The 19,177-nt window shown below is 44.1% G+C and overlaps 1 long non-coding RNA gene across 1 annotated transcript; it reads left to right on the plus strand.

Moving 5' to 3' along the window:
• Positions 1–17,556: 17,556 nt before the first annotated feature.
• On the plus strand, positions 17,557–18,880 carry LOC124012321. The gene is made up of 3 exons (XR_006834702.1): positions 17,557–17,852; positions 18,092–18,262; positions 18,573–18,880. It is a non-coding gene; the product is annotated as an uncharacterized LOC124012321 (long non-coding RNA).
• The last annotated feature ends 297 nt before the right edge of the window (positions 18,881–19,177 follow it).

The following is a 19,177-nucleotide window of genomic DNA, read 5'->3' on the forward strand; positions in this document are numbered from 1 at the left end:
CTACAATGTATTTCAATGACACGTCATCATGAGAATTCTACAGTAAGTAAAATGGAATGAAAAAAAAGTAACTGACTCATAATCCCTAATCTTAGTTTTAAGAATAACGAGTCACTGGTACAGTATGTGTAATATAATTATATTATTACTACAAGAGTCTCTCTGGATAAGAGCGTCTGCTAAATCATTCTAATGTAACGTCAATGGAATGACTGAGGACGAAGAGTGTTGACCAGTGGAAAATCATCAAGGACATCAACCACCCGAGCCACTGCCTGGTCACCCCGCTATCATCCAGAAGGCGAGGTCAGTACAGGTGCATCAAAGCTGGGACTGAAATACTGAAAAACAGCTTCTATCTCAAGGCCATCAGACTATTAAACAGCCAACACTAACATTGAGTGGCTGCTGCCAACACACACTGACACTGACTCAACTCCAGCCACTTTAATAATGGGAATTGATGGGAAATGATGTCAAATATATCACTAGCCACTTTAGACAATGCTACCTTATATAATGTTACATATTCTACATTATTCATCTCATATGCATACATATATACTGTACTCTATATCATCTACTGCATCCTTATGTAATACATGTATCACTAGCCACTTTAACTATGCCACTTTGTTTACATACTCATCTCATATGTATATACTGTACTCAATACCATCTACTGTATCTTGCCTATGCTGCTCTGTACCATTACTCATTCATATATGTTTATGTACATATTCTTTATCCCCTTACACTTGTAGTAGTTTTGGAATTGTTAGCTAGATTATTTTTGGGTTTTTATTGCATTGTCGGAACTGGAAGCACAAGCATTTCGCTAAACTCGCATTAAAATCTGCTAACCATGTGTATCTGACAAATAAAATTTGATTTGATTTGATTTACTTAAAAAGACACTATCAACATCCCACATTTTCTCTGCGAACTCAACCACTTCTTAGGGGGAGATGATGCCTACATGTTTATATGCTAACCTCATTCGCAAAGATAAACAGCATGATGAGATGGATGGTGTTCTTTTTTGAAGGAGCATAGAGTACAGTAGAAGAGCTTAAATGTACAACTACTATCAGCTTTTAAGTGTTTAACATAGCCTATATGCATTTAATTTACGATGCATAATTGGTTTCAACAAGCCACCTGAAATTGTTTCGCTAAGTCTACATCCTCATAAAAATAGACCTGTTTTTGGGCGGAAATGTTCAAAACAGTTAATACTGCCTATGTAAAATAGTTTGATTTTAGGCAACGACGTGTGCTTCTGTTATGCAGTTGAGTGAGGACCCAAAGGCGACTTAACAGAAACAGAGTTTATTAATGTCCAAACAGGGAAAACATAAATCCTCAATCTTTACAGGAGTGTCCCCCTTCTAGTAGTAGAGGAGAATTGCAAGGCTAGCGGCAACAGACTGCAGGTCCCTTCGGGTAGGCGCGGGCCGTAGAGGACAGAGACACCTGCTCACACGCAGCATCTGATGAAGAGGCAGACAACGACAGGACGGAACAAGGGCAAAGCAAACAAGAATCCGACAAGGACAGAAGCAGAAACAGAGAGAGAAATAGAGACCTAATCAGAGGGCAAAAGAGGGGACAGGTGTGAGAGAGTAAACGAGGTCGTTAGGAGAATGAGGAACAGCTGGGAGCAGGAACGGAACGATAGAGAGAGAGAGATATAGAGAGAGAGAAAGTAACCTAATACGACCAGCAGGGGGAAACGAAGAGAAGTGAAAGCACAGGGACAAGACATGACAATACAATACATGACAGCTTCCTCCCAATTCCATTTCGGTAGTTAATGTAGAGACCCTTGACAAACCTGTCTATAAATCTGCATTCAAGCGTTGCTGTGGAGCACAACAACTCTCCAATGGCAGGTAGAGAGAAAATTAAAAGCAATTAAAACCACCATAATTATACATTTACATTTAAGTCATTTAGCAGACGCTCTTATCCAGACAAATTATGGAGTTAAGTGAGGAAAATGACTAATTTAGTGTAATGCAGCTTCCTTCAGTGCATAAGCCACAGTCAGGGGCCAAGAGTCACTGTTCATTATGGAGTTTGTTCTAAATATGACTGATTTCATAACCAGAGTAAAGCACAAGTTCTGGCTTTCCATGGGGGTTTGAAGGCATTTCAAGACAAATGAACAATTGCCAAGAGGAAAATGCCTCCCCAAAATGCCTGTTTTCATATTCCAAAAGATTGTGCAAGGAGGGATAGCAACATAGCCAAGAATAACAAACAGACCTATAACCTAAGAGTACAGGACAGGTAGGCCTACTGTATAACCTACAAGTACAGGACAGGTAGACCTCCTGTATAACCTACGAGTACAGGACAGCTAGGCCTACTGTATACCCTACGAGTACAGGACAGGTAGACCTACTGTATAACCTACGAGTACAGGACAGGTAGACCTCCTGTATAACCTACGAGTACAGGACAGCTAGGCCTACTGTATAACATACGAGTACAGGACAGCTAGGCCTACTGTATAACCTACGAGTACAGGACAGGTAGACCTACTGTATAACCTATGAGTACAGGACAGCTAGGCCTATAACCTATGAGTACAGGACAAGTAGGCCTATAATCTACGAGTACAGGACAGGTAGACCTCCTGTATAACCTACGAGTACAGGACAGCTAGGCCTACTGTATACCCTACGAGTACAGGACAGGTAGACCTACTGTATAACCTACGAGTACAGGACAGGTAGACCTCCTGTATAACCTACGAGTACAGGACAGCTAGGCCTACTGTATAACATACGAGTACAGGACAGCTAGGCCTACTGTATAACCTACGAGTACAGGACAGGTAGACCTACTGTATAACCTATGAGTACAGGACAGCTAGGCCTATAACCTATGAGTACAGGACAAGTAGGCCTATAATCTACGAGTACAGGACAGGTAGGCCAATAACCTACGAGTACAGGACAGCTAGGCCTACTGTATAACCTACGAGTACAGGACAGGTAGACCTACTGTATAACCTACGAGTACAGGACAGGTAGACCTCCTGTATAACCTACGAGTACAGGACAGGTAGACCTACTGTATAACCTACAAGTACAGGACAGCTAGGCCTACTGTATAACCTACGAGTACAGGACAGGTAGACCTACTGTATAACCTACGAGTACAGGACAGGTAGACCTACTGTATAACCTATGAGTACAGGACAGCTAGGCCTATAACTTATGAGTACAGGACAAGTAGGCCTATAATCTACGAGTACAGGACAGGTAGGCCAATAACCTACGAGTACAGGACAGCTAGGCCTACTGTATAACCTACGAGTACAGGACAGGTAGACCTACTGTATAACCTACGAGTACAGGACAGGTAGACCTACTGTATAACCTACGAGTACAGGACAGGTAGACCTACTGTATAACCTACGAGTACAGGACAGCTAGGCCTATAACCTACGAGTACAGGACAGGTAGGCCTATAATCTACGAGTACAGGACAGGTAGGCCTATAACCTACGAGTACAGGACAAGTAGGCCTATAACCTATGAGTACAGGACAGGTATAACCTACGAGTACAGGACAGGTAGGCCTATAACCTACGAATACAGGACAGGTATAACCTACGAGTACAGGACAGGTAGGCCTATAACCTATGAGTACAGGACAGGTATAACCTACGAGTACAGGACAGGTAGGCCTATAATCTATGAGTACAGGACAGGTATAACCTACGAGTACAGGACAAGTAGGCCTATAACCTACTTTGCTCCCGCGGGGAGTATAACTTTTTCATTATACTTTTAGTATAACTTTTTCATTATATTTCATTATAGCACAACGGTTTGATTTGTCTAATCTTAGCAATTTCTTCTCAGCTAGCTACATAGCCGTCTTTGTATCAAAGATAATTGCGTAATTATCGTATTTCGCCGTCCTAACGTAGTCTTCACTAGCCAGCTAGCTAACGTCCACTGATTAGCTGCACTGGAGAAACTATTACACTCAACTGAACGACTTGATTAGTGTAGTGTTAGCTAGCTACATAGCTGTCTTTGCTGTCTTCGTATCATCGTATCCAAGATAATTGTGTTGTTTAGGTTTAGAGTGTGTAGTCTTAGAGTGATTATCTTAATTTACGAGGTTAGCTAGCCAGCTATTTGTCGTCCTTAACGTAGGTGACTCTGCTAGCTAGCCAACGCTAGCCAACGTCTTCTGTATAGAACTCAACATCCCGGTCGCATTCACAGGTAGTATCACATTTTCACTTCATTTCATTACAGTACAACGGTTTGATTTGTTTGATCGTAGCTAGCTACATAGCTAGCTACATAGCCATCTTTGTATCAAAGATAATTGTGTAGTCTAGAGCGATTTTCTAGGTTCGCTAGCCAGCTATTGTCGTTCTTTTAACGCAACGTAACGTAAACAACACTGCTAGCTAGCCAGCTAGCCCCCGAATAGCAACACTGCAGAAACTATTACACTCAACGGAACGACTTGATTAGTGTAGTGTCAACAACGCACCCACTGCCAGCTGGCCTACTTCAGCAGTACTGTATCATTTTAATCATTTTAGTCAATAAGATTCTTGCTACGTAGCTTAACTTTCTGAACATTCGAGACGTGTAGTCCACTTGTCATTCCAATCTCCTTTGCATTAGCGTAGCCTCTTCTGTAGCCTGTCAACTATGTGTCTGTTTATCCCTGTTCTCTCCTCTCTGCACAGACCATACAAACGCTCCACACCGCGTGGCCGCGGCCACCCTACTCTGGTGGTCCCAGCGCGCACGACCCACGTTGAGTTCCAGGTCTCCGGTAGCCTCTGGAACTGCCAATCTGCAGTCAACAAGGCAGAGTTCATCTCAGCATATGCCTCCCTCCAGTCCCTCGACTTCTTGGCACTGACGGAAACATGGATCACCACAGACAACACTGCTACTCCTACTGCTCTCTCTTCGTCCGCCCACGTGTTCTCGCACACCCCGAGAGCGTCTGGTCAGCGGGGTGGTGGCACCGGGATCCTCATCTCTCCCAAGTGGTCATTCTCTCTTTCTCCCCTTACCCATCTGTCTATCGCCTCCTTTGAATTCCATGCTGTCACAGTTACTAGCCCTTTCAAGCTTAACATCCTTATCATTTATCGCCCTCCAGGTTCCCTCAGAGAGTTCATCAATGAGCTTGATGCCTTGATAAGCTCCTTTCCCGAGGACGGCTCACCTCTCACAGTTCTGGGCGACTTTAACCTCCCCACGTCTACCTTTGACTCTTTCCTCTCTGCCTCCTTCTTTCCACTCCTCTCCTCTTTTGACCTCACCCTCTCACCTTCCCCCCCTACTCACAAGGCAGGCAATACGCTCGACCTCATCTTTACTAGATGCTGTTCTTCCACTAACCTCATTGCAACTCCCCTCCAAGTCTCCGACCACTGCCTTGTATCCTTTTCACTCTCGCTCTCATCCAACACCTCCCACACTGCCCCTACTCGGATGGTATCGCACCGTCCCAACCTTCGCTCTCTCTCCTCCGCTACTCTCTCCTCTTCCATCCTATCATCTCTTCCCTCCGCTCAAACCTTCTCCCACCTATCTCCTGATTCTGCCTCCTCAACCCTCCTCTCCTCCCTCTCTGCATCCCTTGACTCTCTATGTCCCCTATCCTCCAGGCCGGCTCGGTCCTCCCCTCCCGCTCCGTGGCTCGATGACTCATTGCGAGCTCACAGAACAGGGCTCCGGGCAGCCGAGCGGAAATGGAGGAAAACTCGCCTCCCTGCGGACCTGGCATCCTTTCACTCCCTCCTCTCTACATTTTCCTCCTCTGTCTCTGCTGCTAAAGCCACTTTCTACCACGCTAAATTCCAAGCATCTGCCTCTAACCCTAGGAAGCTCTTTGCCACCTTCTCCTCCCTCCTGAATCCTCCTCCCCCTCCCCCCCTCCTCCCTCTCTGCAGATGACTTCGTCAACCATTTTGAAAAGAAGGTCGACGACATCCGATCCTCGTTTGCTAAGTCGAACGACACCGCTGGTTCTGCTCACACTGCCCTACCCTGTGCTCTGACCTCTTTCTCCCCTCTCTCTCCAGATGAAATCGTGCTTCTTGTGACGGCCGGCCGCCCAACAACCTGCCCGCTTGACCCTATCCCCTCCTCTCTTCTCCAGACCATTTCCGGAGACCTTCTCCCTTACCTCACCTTGCTCATCAACTCATCCCTGACCACTGGCTACGTCCCTTCCGTCTTCAAGAGAGCGAGAGTTGCACCCCTTCTGAAAAAACCTACACTCGATCCCTCCGATGTCAACAATTACAGACCAGTATCCCTTCTTTCTTTTCTCTCCAAAACTCTTGAACATGCCGTCCTTGGCCAGCTCTCCCGCTATCTCTCTCTGAATGACCTTCTTGATCCAAATCAGTCAGGTTTCAAGACTAGTCATTCAACTGAGACTGCTCTCCTCTGTATCACGGAGGCGCTCCGCACTGCTAAAGCTAACTCTCTCTCCTCTGCTCTCATCCTTCTAGATCTATCGGCTGCCTTCGATACTGTGAACCATCAGATCCTCCTCTCCACCCTCTCCGAGTTGGGCATCTCCGGCGCGGCCCACGCTTGGATTGCGTCCTACCTGACAGGTCGCTCCTACCAGGTGGCGTGGCGAGAATCTGTCTCCTCACCACGCGCTCTCACCACTGGTGTCCCCCAGGGCTCTGTTCTTGGCCCTCTCCTATTCTCGCTATACACCAAGTCACTTGGCTCTGTCATAACCTCACATGGTCTCTCTTATCATTGCTATGCAGACGACACACAATTAATCTTCTCATTTCCCCCTTCTGATGACCAGGTGGCGAATCGCATCTCTGCATGTCTGGCAGACATATCAGTGTGGATGACGGATCACCACCTCAAGCTGAACCTCGGCAAGACGGAGCTGCTCTTCCTCCCGGGGAAGGACTGCCCGTTCCATGATCTCGCCATCACGGTTGACAACTCCATTGTGTCCTCCTCCCAGAGCGCCAAGAACCTTGGCGTGATCCTGGACAACACCCTGTCGTTCTCAACCAACATCAAGGCGGTGGCCCGTTCCTGTAGGTTCATGCTCTACAACATCCGCAGAGTACGACCCTGCCTCACACAGGAAGCGGCGCAGGTCCTAATCCAGGCACTTGTCATCTCCCGTCTGGATTACTGCAACTCGCTGTTGGCTGGGCTCCCTGCCTGTGCCATTAAACCCCTTCAACTCATCCAGAACGCCGCAGCCCGTCTGGTGTTCAACCTTCCCAAGTTCTCTCACGTCACCCCGCTCCTCCGTTCTCTCCACTGGCTTCCAGTTGAAGCTCGCATCCGCTACAAGACCATGGTGCTTGCCTACGGAGCTGTGAGGGGAACGGCACCTCAGTACCTCCAGGCTCTGATCAGGCCCTACACCCAAACAAGGGCACTGCGTTCATCCACCTCTGGCCTGCTCGCCTCCCTACCACTGAGGAAGTACAGCTCCCGCTCAGCCCAGTCAAAACTGTTCGCTGCCCTGGCCCCCCAATGGTGGAACAAACTCCCTCACGACGCCAGGACAGCGGAGTCAATCACCACCTTCCGGAGACACCTGAAACCCCACCTCTTTAAGGAATACCTAGGATAGGATAAGTAATCCCTCTCACCCCCCCCTTAAGTTTTAGATGCACTATTGTAAAGTGACTGTTCCACTGGATGTCATAAGGTGAATGCACCAATTTGTAAGTCGCTCTGGATAAGAGCGTCTGCTAAATGACTTAAATGTAAATGTAAATGTACAGGACAGGTATAACCTACGAGTACAGGACAGGTAGGCATATAATCTACGAGTACAGGACAGCTAGGCCTACTGTATAACCCACGAGTACAGGACAAGTAGGCCTATAACCTACGAGTACAGGACAGCTAGGCCTACTGTATAACCCACGAGTACAGGACAAGTAGGCCTATAACCTACGAGTACAGGACAGGTATAACCTACAAGTACAGGACAGGTAGGCCTATAACCTACGAGTACAGGACAGGTATAACCTATGAGTACAGGACAAGTAGGCCTATAACCTACGAGTACAGGACAGGTATAACCTACGAGTACAGGACAGGTAGGCCTATAATCTACGAGTACAGGACAGGTAGACCTACTGTATAACCTACGAGTACAGGACAGGTAGACCTACTGTATAACCTATGAGTACAGGACAGGTAGACCTACTGTATAACCTACGAGTACAGGACAGGTAGGTCTACTGTATAACCTACGAGTACAGGACAGGTAGGCCTACTGTATAACCTACGAGTATAGAACAGCTAGGCCTACTGTATAATAACCTATGAGTACAGGACAGGTAGGCCTACTGTATAACCTACGAGAACAGGACAGCTAGGCCTACTGTATAACCCACGAGTACAGGACAAGTAGGCCTATAACCTACGAGTACAGGACAGGTATAACCTACGAGTACAGGACAGGTAGGTCTGTAGCATAAGAGTTTCTTTCTGGGATTGTACAGAACAATAACACTATACACACACTACACTCACTCCAGGGGAAGGCATGAGTAACAAACCTGTGAGAAATAAAGCACAGTATAATCAAAATGACCAACAGACAGATATGAGCAGAGTACGGGTCCCGCTCTTCCTCTGCAATAAATGCACAATTTGACAAAGTTCAAATCCTGAGGAAGGGAACGGGGAGGATCTGCTAGGTCTTAGAAAGGGAAATGTCCATGTCTACTGGGACTATAAATCATACATAAAGGTTATTTTTGACTGGTAATGTTGCATACCAGAACAATTTCACAACACAGAGCTGTGAATTATAAGTTGGGGTCAAGAGCACTGTCAAGAACACTACTTTCCCCTGACTTGGCTGTGTTTCACACCTAGTTGGGCACAGTGCAATAACATTCCAGTAATATCACTTAAACATGTTTTCAGGGCAGTCATCATTTCATGACTGAGCCAAGGATTTGAAATGGAGTAATCTCAGAAGTTCTACTTTACTCTAAAATGGAACATAGGTTAGAACAGGTTAGAATATTCTGATTGGATTTGCAATGTGATTATGAACTTCTGACCTTGTAGTAATTCAAGGATTTTTTTGTGTGCCACTACCAAGTTTACAATGCACGGAACCCTCAACTGTATTCTGTTAATAAACTACAGGTCCTATTTGTCCCACTGGTGAGTTGTATTCATATTGTTTCTCATTTCCTTTTAGATTTCTATCCTTCCCATCTTCCGCATGTTCGTTTATTTTCAACCTCCCTGCATCCTTTGAGGTTTAAGTCACAATAGAAAACTATTTTATTTCCATTTACCTCCCTGTCTTGATTTCCTTCTGTTTATGGGCTCTCTGTATTTTTAGTTCTTTGTCCCCGGTGACTGTCTAGCAAAGCGGAAGGCAACCATAGTCTTATAGGGCTGCAGGTACTGTAGAGGTTAGCCTATGCCTAGTCCCAACCACAGCCATATATTTAGACAGTTAGGCCAACTTTTTGAATATTGTTCTAATTCTAGACATTCAGTTACATAGCATTGTTGAAATATTCCCCATATATTGTTAATGAGGAGCTAACTAGGCTGCCATAGAATGTTGTCGTGTTATGTAAATGCATCATAATGCAGAAACCACATTGCCCAACTCTAAATACATGGCTCTGGTCCCATTTAGGTATCATACACCTGATGCAGTCACTCATGATAAACATTTGAGTGGAACGGACAGCGTTTAGCAACATTAAATCGTATTCAAATATGTTCATATACACCCACAGGAAGAATAGGACACATTTTTTACATTGTCTAACAAGCGAGCACTAAGATATGGTTAATACATTCTTAGAATGTTTGGGAATGACGTATCCACCTCATTTTCGAACATTGCTATGGACACAGCCAAACAACGGAAGTGATGGATTCGACTTCCGCTTTATGTCCCAAGCACAGCACACTGGTGGCAAACTTACAAGAGTAAATCATTTGAAAGAGTCTATTTATAGAGAATAAAATTCTAATTTGATACTTATTAAATTCAAGTTTGCTAACGTTAGCTATTTACTAGTAGGCTAGTTCTGTTGTAATAATAACGTTAGTTGTGTTTTGTCAGAGTTAAGGCCCGGGCCATCCACCAAGCCAATAACTACAACGATAACTAATGATAAACAATAGGCTACATAACTATAAAATGTGGGTGAGCATCCACACTAGAGGAAAGTTGATAGTTTATTGATCTACAGTCCTACACCAGTTAATCATCACATCCTACGCGCTGCTATTAATTAGGTGGTAACAAGACCATTCATGAGGTCTCTAACACACAGATACTAGTTCAGACCATTCAGTGCTTTCAGGGTGTGTTCATTGTCATACTGACAATAGCAAATAATACATCAATGCACATGTAGGCCTAATTAAAAATAATATAGTAACTCATATTTAATTGTAGCAATTCGACAACAAACACTTTTTAGCCTACGCATAATTTTAGGTCTACAGTATGTCATTGTCTTGTTGATCAAGTGATTTCCATAATTATTTTGTTTCTTCTTTTTCACTGTGCTCATCTCTGTCTGTCCTGTGCAACTATTTGCAAAGCATCAGTGCAACAATGTTATCATAACCGGCCAAAAGTGATCACACCAATGCACTACCTCTCCTTAATATATTTTTTTCACCTTTATTTAACCAGGTAGGCAAGTTGAGAACAAGTTCTCATTTACAATTGCGACCTGGCAAAGATAAAGCAAAGCAGTTCGACACATACAACAACACAGAGTTACACATGGAGTAAAATAAACATACAGTCAATAATACAGTATAAACAAGTGTATATACGATGTGAGCAAATTAGGTGAGATAAGGGAGGTAAAGGCAAAAAAAGGCCATGGTGGCAAAGTAAATACAATATAGCAAGTAAAACACTGGAATGGTAGATTTGCAATGGAAGAATGTGCAAAGTAGAAATAAAAATAATGGGGTGCAAAGCAGCAAAATAAATAAATTAATTAAATACAGTTGGGAAAGAGGTAGTTGTTTGGGCTAAATTATAGGTGGGCTATGTACAGGTGCAGTAATATGTGTTCTGCTCTGACAGTTGGTGCTTAAAGCTAGTGAGCGAGATAAGTGTTTCCAGTTTCAGAGATTTTTGTAGTTCGTTCCAGTCATTGGCAGCAGAGAACTGGAAGGAGAGGCGGCCAAACAAAGAATTGGTTTTGGGGGTGACTAGAGAGATAAACCTGCTGGAGCGTGTGCTACAGGTGGGAGATGCTATGGTGACCGGCGAGCTGAGATAAGGGGGACTTTACCGAGCAGGGTCTTGTAGATGACATGGAGCCAGTGGGTTTGGCGACGAGTATGAAGCGAGGGCCAGCCAACGAGAGCGTACAGGTCGCAATGGTCGGTAGTATATGGGGCTTTGGTGACAAAACGGATTGCACTGTGATAGACTGCATACAATTTGTTGAGTAGGGTATTGGAGGCTATTTTGTAAATGACATCGCCAAAGTCGAGGATTGGTAGGATGGTCAGTTTTACAAGGGCATGTTTGGCAGCATGAGTGAAGGATGCTTTGTTGCGAAATAGGAAGCCAATTCTAGATTTAACTTTGGATTGGAGATGTTTGATGTGGGTCTGGAAGGAGAGTTTACCGTCTAACCAGACACCTAAGTATTTGTAGTTGTCCACGTATTCTAAGCCAGGGCCGTCCAGAATAGTGATGTTGGACAGGCGGGCAGGTGCAGGTAGCGATCGGTTGAAGAGCATGCATTTAGTTTTACTTGTATTTAAGAGCAATTGGAGGCCACGGAAGGAGAGTTGTATTGCATTGAAGCTTGCCTGGAGGGTTGTTAACAGTGTTCAAAGAAGGGCCAGAAGTATACAGAATGGTGTCATCTGCGTAGAGGTGGATCAGAGACTCACCAGCAGCAAGAGCGACTTCATTGATGTATACAGAGAAGAGTCAGTCCAAGAATTGAACCCTGTGGCACCCCCATAGAGAGTGGCAGAGGTCCGGACAGCAGACCCTCCGATTTGACACACTGAACTCTATCAGAGAAGTAGTTGGTGAACCAGGTGAGGCAATTATTTGAGAAACCAAGGCTGTCGAGTCTGCCGATGAGGATGTGGTGATTGACAGAGTCGAAAGCCTTGGCCAGATCAATGAATACGGCTGCACAGTAATGTTTCTTATCGATGGCGGTTAAGATATCGTTTAGTACCTTGAGCGTGGCTGAGGTACACCCATGACCAGCTCTGAAACCAGATTGCATAGCAGAGAAGGTATGGTGAGATTCGAAATGGTCGGTAATCTGTTTGTTGACTTGGCTTTCGAAGACCTTAGAAAGGCATGGTAGGATAGATATAGGTCTGTAGCAGTTTGGGTCAAGAGTGTCCCCCCCTTTGAAGAGGAGGATGACCGCAGCTGCTTTCCAATCTTTGGGAATCTCAGACGACACGAAAGAGTGGTGGCAACAATTTCAGCAGATCATTTTAGAAAGAAAGGGTCCAGATTGTCTAGCCAGGCTGAATTGTAGGGGCCAGATTTTGCAGCTCTTTCAGAACATCAGCTGAACGGATTTGGGAGAAGGAGAAATGGGGAAGGCTTGGGCGAGTTGCTGTGGGGGGGTGCAGTGCTGTTGACCGGGGTAGGAGTAGCCAGGTGGAAAGCATGGCCAGCCGTAGAAAAATGCTTTTTGAAATTCTCAATTATGGTGGTTTTATCAGTGGTGACAGTGTTTCCCATCTTCAGTGCAGTGGGCAGCTGGAAGGAGGTGTTCTTATTCTCCATGGACTTTACAGTGTCCCAAAACGTTTTTGAGTTAGTGTTGCAGGAAGCAAATTTCTGCTTGAAAAAGCTACACTTTTCCTACACTTTCCCAGCATGCATTTTCTATGCTGTTGGCCTGTTTTACATTCAGCAAATAAAAGAGCAAGCCTGCCTCTTTTCCCAAATAAGCTATTAGGCCTAGTATAAAAAATTATTTAAATGTCCTGTCGCTTTTGTAACTTATAGCTTTTCCTGGGATTTCAAGAGAAGAGAAACGGCCTATTGCGGAGAGGCTTGCGTAGCCTATTGCCTGTTGTGCACGGGAACAGCTGGAAAAGAGGTGCTAGTGATGTGTAGCCGAAGTAAGAAGCTAAATAAAGGCTAGATATTAGGCGATTCATTAGCTAAATATTAGGGCTAATAGGCTACCTGTCAAAGTGCAAGAAAAACAAGTAACCAGATTATGAAATGGCAGATCTGTAGTGCATTCCTCCAGGCTGCGCTCTGTGTTCCCCGGCCATGCAAAGCTCCACTATTGATTAAATCCAGTGGCGACCCATCATTCAGGGAAGGTGGGGCAGAGCCTGTTAACGCCCCACCTATTTTGAGCACCACCTGTTTTGAGCTCCACATTTTTTGCAAAAATAATAATAAATAAATACAATGACAAAATTGGGCTTGCCTGTTTTGCATGTTATTTTGGCTTTAATGTGTCACACATCAGTTTGAGGCAGCTTGAGAGGAATTGGGCCACATTTGTACAGTCTTCCGATCTCAGGGTGGACACTAACTACAAGGCCACTGAGTTGGTCCTTTTTGAAACATGTATCTTCATACCTTTCAGAGTTCCCACCGGTTTACATTTCTACTGATGTAAAGAGAAAAGCTAATAAAGTTCACCAAGGCAGATCCTGCATGGATGCCCAGATATATATATATATATAGAGAGAGAGAGAGAGTTAATAAAGCCGCAAACAAACACGGTCTCTTTTTTTGTTTTCTTGAGCATGGCAGCTCCAAAATGCATAGCAAAGGGTCTGAATACTTATGTAAATAAGCTAATTTTTCTTCATTTTTAATACATTTGCAAAATTGTTTAAAAAAGACTTGTTTTTGCTTTGTCATTATGGGATATAGTTCTCTACTTATGTAATTGATATGTATTAGGAAATAGGCCTTTCTTCTTTGACCAAGACTCTTATTCAATATTCTATCAAATACAGGTCAGGTACAGATGTAGGATCTTAATTGAAGACAGTTTGCTACAGCAGGAAAAGAATACTGCAGCAACAATGTATTTTGAATTATTATGTGGATTAAATGATTACAGTGGAGGCTGCTGAGGGGAGGCCAGCTCATAATAATGTCTGAAATGGAGTCAATGGAGTCAATGGAGTCAATGGAGTCAATGGAGTGTTATCAACCACATGGAAGCCACATCTTTGACATGTTTGATACCATTCCATTTACTCCATTCCAGCCATTATTATGAGCCGTCCTCCCCTCAGCAGCCTCCACTGGTGGATTATAATTCATGGACATTTTGTAGGGGTCTATCAAAGGACAAAATCTCAATGAGGGGGAGAGTGTTGTTGTTTTTGTGCATCCAGGGAACCAGTTGTCGGTTAGGACAGAAATAGGACACATTATAAAGCAGCTCATATGACATTTTCTCACTCCACTCTCCTTGTTGAAAGCTAAGTAGCCTTGCACAAGCCTTGGCATGTGCAAGCCGGAACAGCTCATAGCGTTGAGGCAGCTTGAGAGGAATTGGGCCACATTTGTACAGTCTTCCGATCTCAGGGTGGACACTAACTACAAGGCCACTGAGTTGGTCCTTTTTGAAACATGTATCTTCATACCTTTCAGAGTTCCCACCGGTTTACATTTCTACTGATGTAAAGAGAAAAGCTAATAAAGTTCACCAAGGCAGATCCTGCATGGATGCCCAGAGTTGTGATTGTTTTTTTTATTGGCAAACATCCAGATGTGATGGGGACTATGACACAATAAAGAATGACATAAGCTCAATGTGTTAATGTTTTATACTGTATCACTTCCTTAGAGACAAGGCAATATTTTGTAGTGAGTGTGTGGACTATTTACACACACACCTTACCCTTTTAATCAGGGCAAGGTGACCGTAACCATGACCGAATACAAACAGTGTAGCTATTCCCGCCGCAAGGCGATCAAACAAGCTAAGTGTCAGTATAGAGACAAAGTAGAATCTCAATTCAACAGCTCAGACACAAGAAGTATGTGGCAGGGTCTAAAGTCAATCACGGATTACAAAAAGAAAACCAGCCCTGTCACGGGCCAGGATGTCTTGCTCCCAGGCAAACTGAATAACTTTTTTGCCCGCTTTGAGGACAATACAGTGCCACTGACACGGCCCGCAACCAAAACATGCGGACTCTCCTTCACTGCAGCTGACATGAGGAAAACATTTAAACTTGTTAACCCTCGCAAGGCTGCAGGCCCAGACGGCATCCCCAGCCGCGCCCTCAGAGCATGCGCAGACCAGCTGGCTGGTGTGTTTACGGACATATTCAATCAATCCTTATCCCAGTTTGTTGTTCCCACATGCTTCAAGAGGGCCACCATTGTTCCTGTTCCCAAGAAAGCTAAGGTAACTGAGCTAAACGACTACCGCCCCGTAGCACTCACTTCCATCATCATGAAGTGCTTTGAGAGACTAGTCAAGGACCATATTACCTCCACCCTACCTGACACCCTAGACCCACTACAATTTGCTTACCGCCCAAATAGGTCCACAGACGATGCAATCCCAACCACACTGCACACTGCCCTAACCCATCTGGACAAGAGGAATACCGATGTGAGAATGCTGTTCATCATTTACATTTACATTTAAGTCATTTAGCAGACGCTCTTATCCAGAGCGACTACAGCTCGGCATTCAACACCATAGTACCCTCCAAGCTCGTCATCAAGCTCGAGACCCAGGGTCTTGACCCCGCCCTGTGCAACTGGGTACTGGACTTCCTGACGGGCCGCCCCCAGGTGGTGAGGGTAGGCAACAACATCTCCTCCCCGCTGATCAACAGTGGTAGGCTTGATTACCAACAACGACGAGACGGCCTACAGGGAGGAGGTGAGGTCCCTCGGAGTGTGGTGTCAGGAAAATAACCTAACACTCAACGTCAACAAAACTAAGGAGATGATTGTGGACTTTAGGAAACAGCAGAGGGAACACCCCCCTATCCACATCGATGGAAGTGGAGACGGTAGCAAGTTTTAAGTTCCTCGGCATACACATCACAGACAAACTGAATTGGTCCACTCACACAGACAGCATCGTGAAGAAGGCGCAGCAGCGCCTCTTCAACCTCAGGAGGCTGAAGAAATTCGGCTTGTCACCAAAAGCACTGACAAACTTCTACAGATGCACAATCGAGAGCATCCTGGCGGGCTGTATCACCGCCTGGTACGGCAACTGCTCCGCCCACAACCGCAAGGCTCTCCAGAGGGTAGTGAGGTCTGCAGAACGCATCACCGGGGGCAAACTACCTGCCCTTCAGGACACCTACACCACCCGATGTCACAGGAAGGCCATAAAGATCATCAAGGACAACAACCACCCGAGCCACTGCCTGTTCACCCCGCTATCATCCAGAAGGCGAGGTCAGTACAGGTGCATCAAAGCTGGGACCGAGAGACTGAAAAACAGCTTCTATCTCAAGGCCATCAGACTGTTAAACAGCCACCACTAACATTGAGTGGCTGCTGCCAACACACTGACTTAACTCCAGCCACTTTAATAATGGGAATTGATGGGAAATGATGTAAAATATATCACTAGCCACTTTAAACAATGCTACCTAATATAATGTTTACATACCCTACATTATTCATCTCATATGTATATGTATATACTGTACTCTATATCAGCTACTGCATCTTTGTAATGCATGTATCACTAGCCACTTTAACTATGGCACTTTGTTTACATACTCATCTCATATGTATATACTGTACTCGATACCATCTACTGTATCTTGCCTATGCCACTCTGTACCATCACTCATTCATATATCTTTATGTACATATTCTTTAGCCCCTTACACTTGTGTCTATAAGGTAGTAGGAATTGTTAGTTAGATTATTTGTTGGATATTACTGCATTGTCGGAACTAGAAGCACAAGCATTTCGCTACACTCGCATTAACATCTGCTAACCATGTGTATGTGACAAATCAAATTGGATTTGATTTGAATTTCATTCATCTGAATTAGATTTAGGGCTTAAACGTGAACCGAATAGAACATTAAAAGCCTGTTGCCCACATTAATAAATAAACTCTCAAATTCTAGATCTAATAATTTGTTATAATTAATTACTAGAAACCACTTTGCAAAGTGAGTGGTGCAGCGGTCTAAGGCACTGCATCTCAGTGCAAGAGGCATCACTATAGTCCCTGGTTCGAATCCAGGCTGAATCATATCTGGCTGTGATTGGGCTGTGTCATAGGACAGCGCACAATTGGCCCAGCCCAGCGGTTTGGCCTGGGTAGGCCGTCATTGTAAATAAGAATGAGTTCTTAACTGACTTCACAAGTTAAATAAACTAGAAGAAAAACAATAATTAACATTGTCATATGTTATGACACATATGTTCATAAATCTGTTACCAAATCCTTCTTCTCATGATACTCCCATAATAGTTTCATTCCCAGACTAGCCTACATTTATTGTCGTCTCTTTCCACATCAATGTTTGGACCGTATCTATTGCGCGCGATGAAGGACGTTTGACATATTGCGTTATTAGTTCAACAGTGTATGAACGTGACGTTGTCTATGATGCAGATCAAAACATTAATCAGGTCGTTCCTACTTCGGGTTTGTATGGAAATTAGCCATTATAGCCCGCCCCTCGTGCCGCTTGGGAAAGCGTTTACAAGAGTATAAATGACTGTACTGATGGTGAGAAAAGTTAGAAGAGTTAGGAGATTTGAACTTTGGAAAAATCTACAACAATGGAGCTCAGTTCATTGATTTTTCTGATCCTTTCATGCTCTTTTTGTAACGTTGTTGCATTTTCACCGACACAAGGTAAAGAAAAATGATTTGATGTATTTGTAATACCGTAACTGGTAATAGCCACATTAATATTTTATTCGTTTTTCTCGACGCCAAAATACTTTGTAATCATAATCAATCGATGGGCGTTGGCTCATGACTTTTCAGTAGTGATAAAGTTGTTGTCGACATGAATCTGTACTTCAGAGATTCCTTGACCTAATTTTGCAGCCAGCAATAGTGTTGATGTTGTGTGTTTCTGCTCATTTCAGAGGTGTGTCGACTTCAAGTAGACGTGGGACCTTGCAAAGTATATCTCCAACGTTACTACTACAATACTTTCACTCAACAATGCGAAGAGTTTATCTATGGAGGGTGCCTAGGGAATGCAAACAACTTCAAGAGTTTTCTGGTGTGTGAGATAGCATGTTTTGGAATAAAAGGTACGTTTTTATTTGTTTATACAAGTCTGTTTTTGTGTGGTATTCTCAGTAGTTTTTCTTTGCATTTAAATATTCATCAAGTTCAGTTTTATTTTTTTATTTAGACTATAGGCCATTTATTTTATGTCATCAAAACAATTCTAAGTCATGAATTGTATGAACATAAAGCCGACAGCACTGTTGAAAAGTTTTGTGGTTTGAAATGGAAATCCAAACCAATTCAGGATAAAAGACAATACAATGTGACCCATTTCATTTTTTAATAGTTCCCATAAGAATGTGTTTCTTTTCACCTTCTCGACCCCAACAGAGGTCCACAGATCTGCAGGTTCCAGAAAGAGGCGGGTCCCTGTGAGGCCTATATCCCGAGCTACTTCTTCAACATAACCACCATGCGGTGTGAGCAGTTCGTGCGAACTGTTTTCAGGACCAGTTGTCTTGCATGGAGTACTGCAGACCACAATAGGGAAAACCTTTCCACATCTAGTGTTGAGCATGGGCTTATAGGGCGGTGCACAATTGTCCCAGCATCGTCGGGGTTTGGCCAGAGTAGGTCATCATTGCAAATAAGAATTGTTTGTAACTGACTTGCCTAGTTAAATAAAGGTGTTCACTCTATTGTGTTATTAACTCTGTATTACTTTGGAATGATGTAGAAACAAGATTAGAGGAAGTTTTTTAATTAAATTTGGCAATTTGATTGCAACCAGCCACATCCTCATCAAAAGTCTGGCCATGATGACATGCAATATGAAATGAAAATGAAACTGGATTTAAGGACCAGTACAAAAGGACCAACCGTGAAGCTCGAACGGTCACCTCTATCAATACCACAGGAGGTTGGTTGCACCTTAATTGGGGAGGACGGGCTCGTGGTAATGGCTGGAGCGGAATAGGTGGAATGGTACCAAATAC

Source organism: Oncorhynchus gorbuscha, linkage group LG24 (assembly GCF_021184085.1).
Source record: "Oncorhynchus gorbuscha isolate QuinsamMale2020 ecotype Even-year linkage group LG24, OgorEven_v1.0, whole genome shotgun sequence".
Classification (NCBI taxonomy): domain Eukaryota; kingdom Metazoa; phylum Chordata; class Actinopteri; order Salmoniformes; family Salmonidae; genus Oncorhynchus; species Oncorhynchus gorbuscha.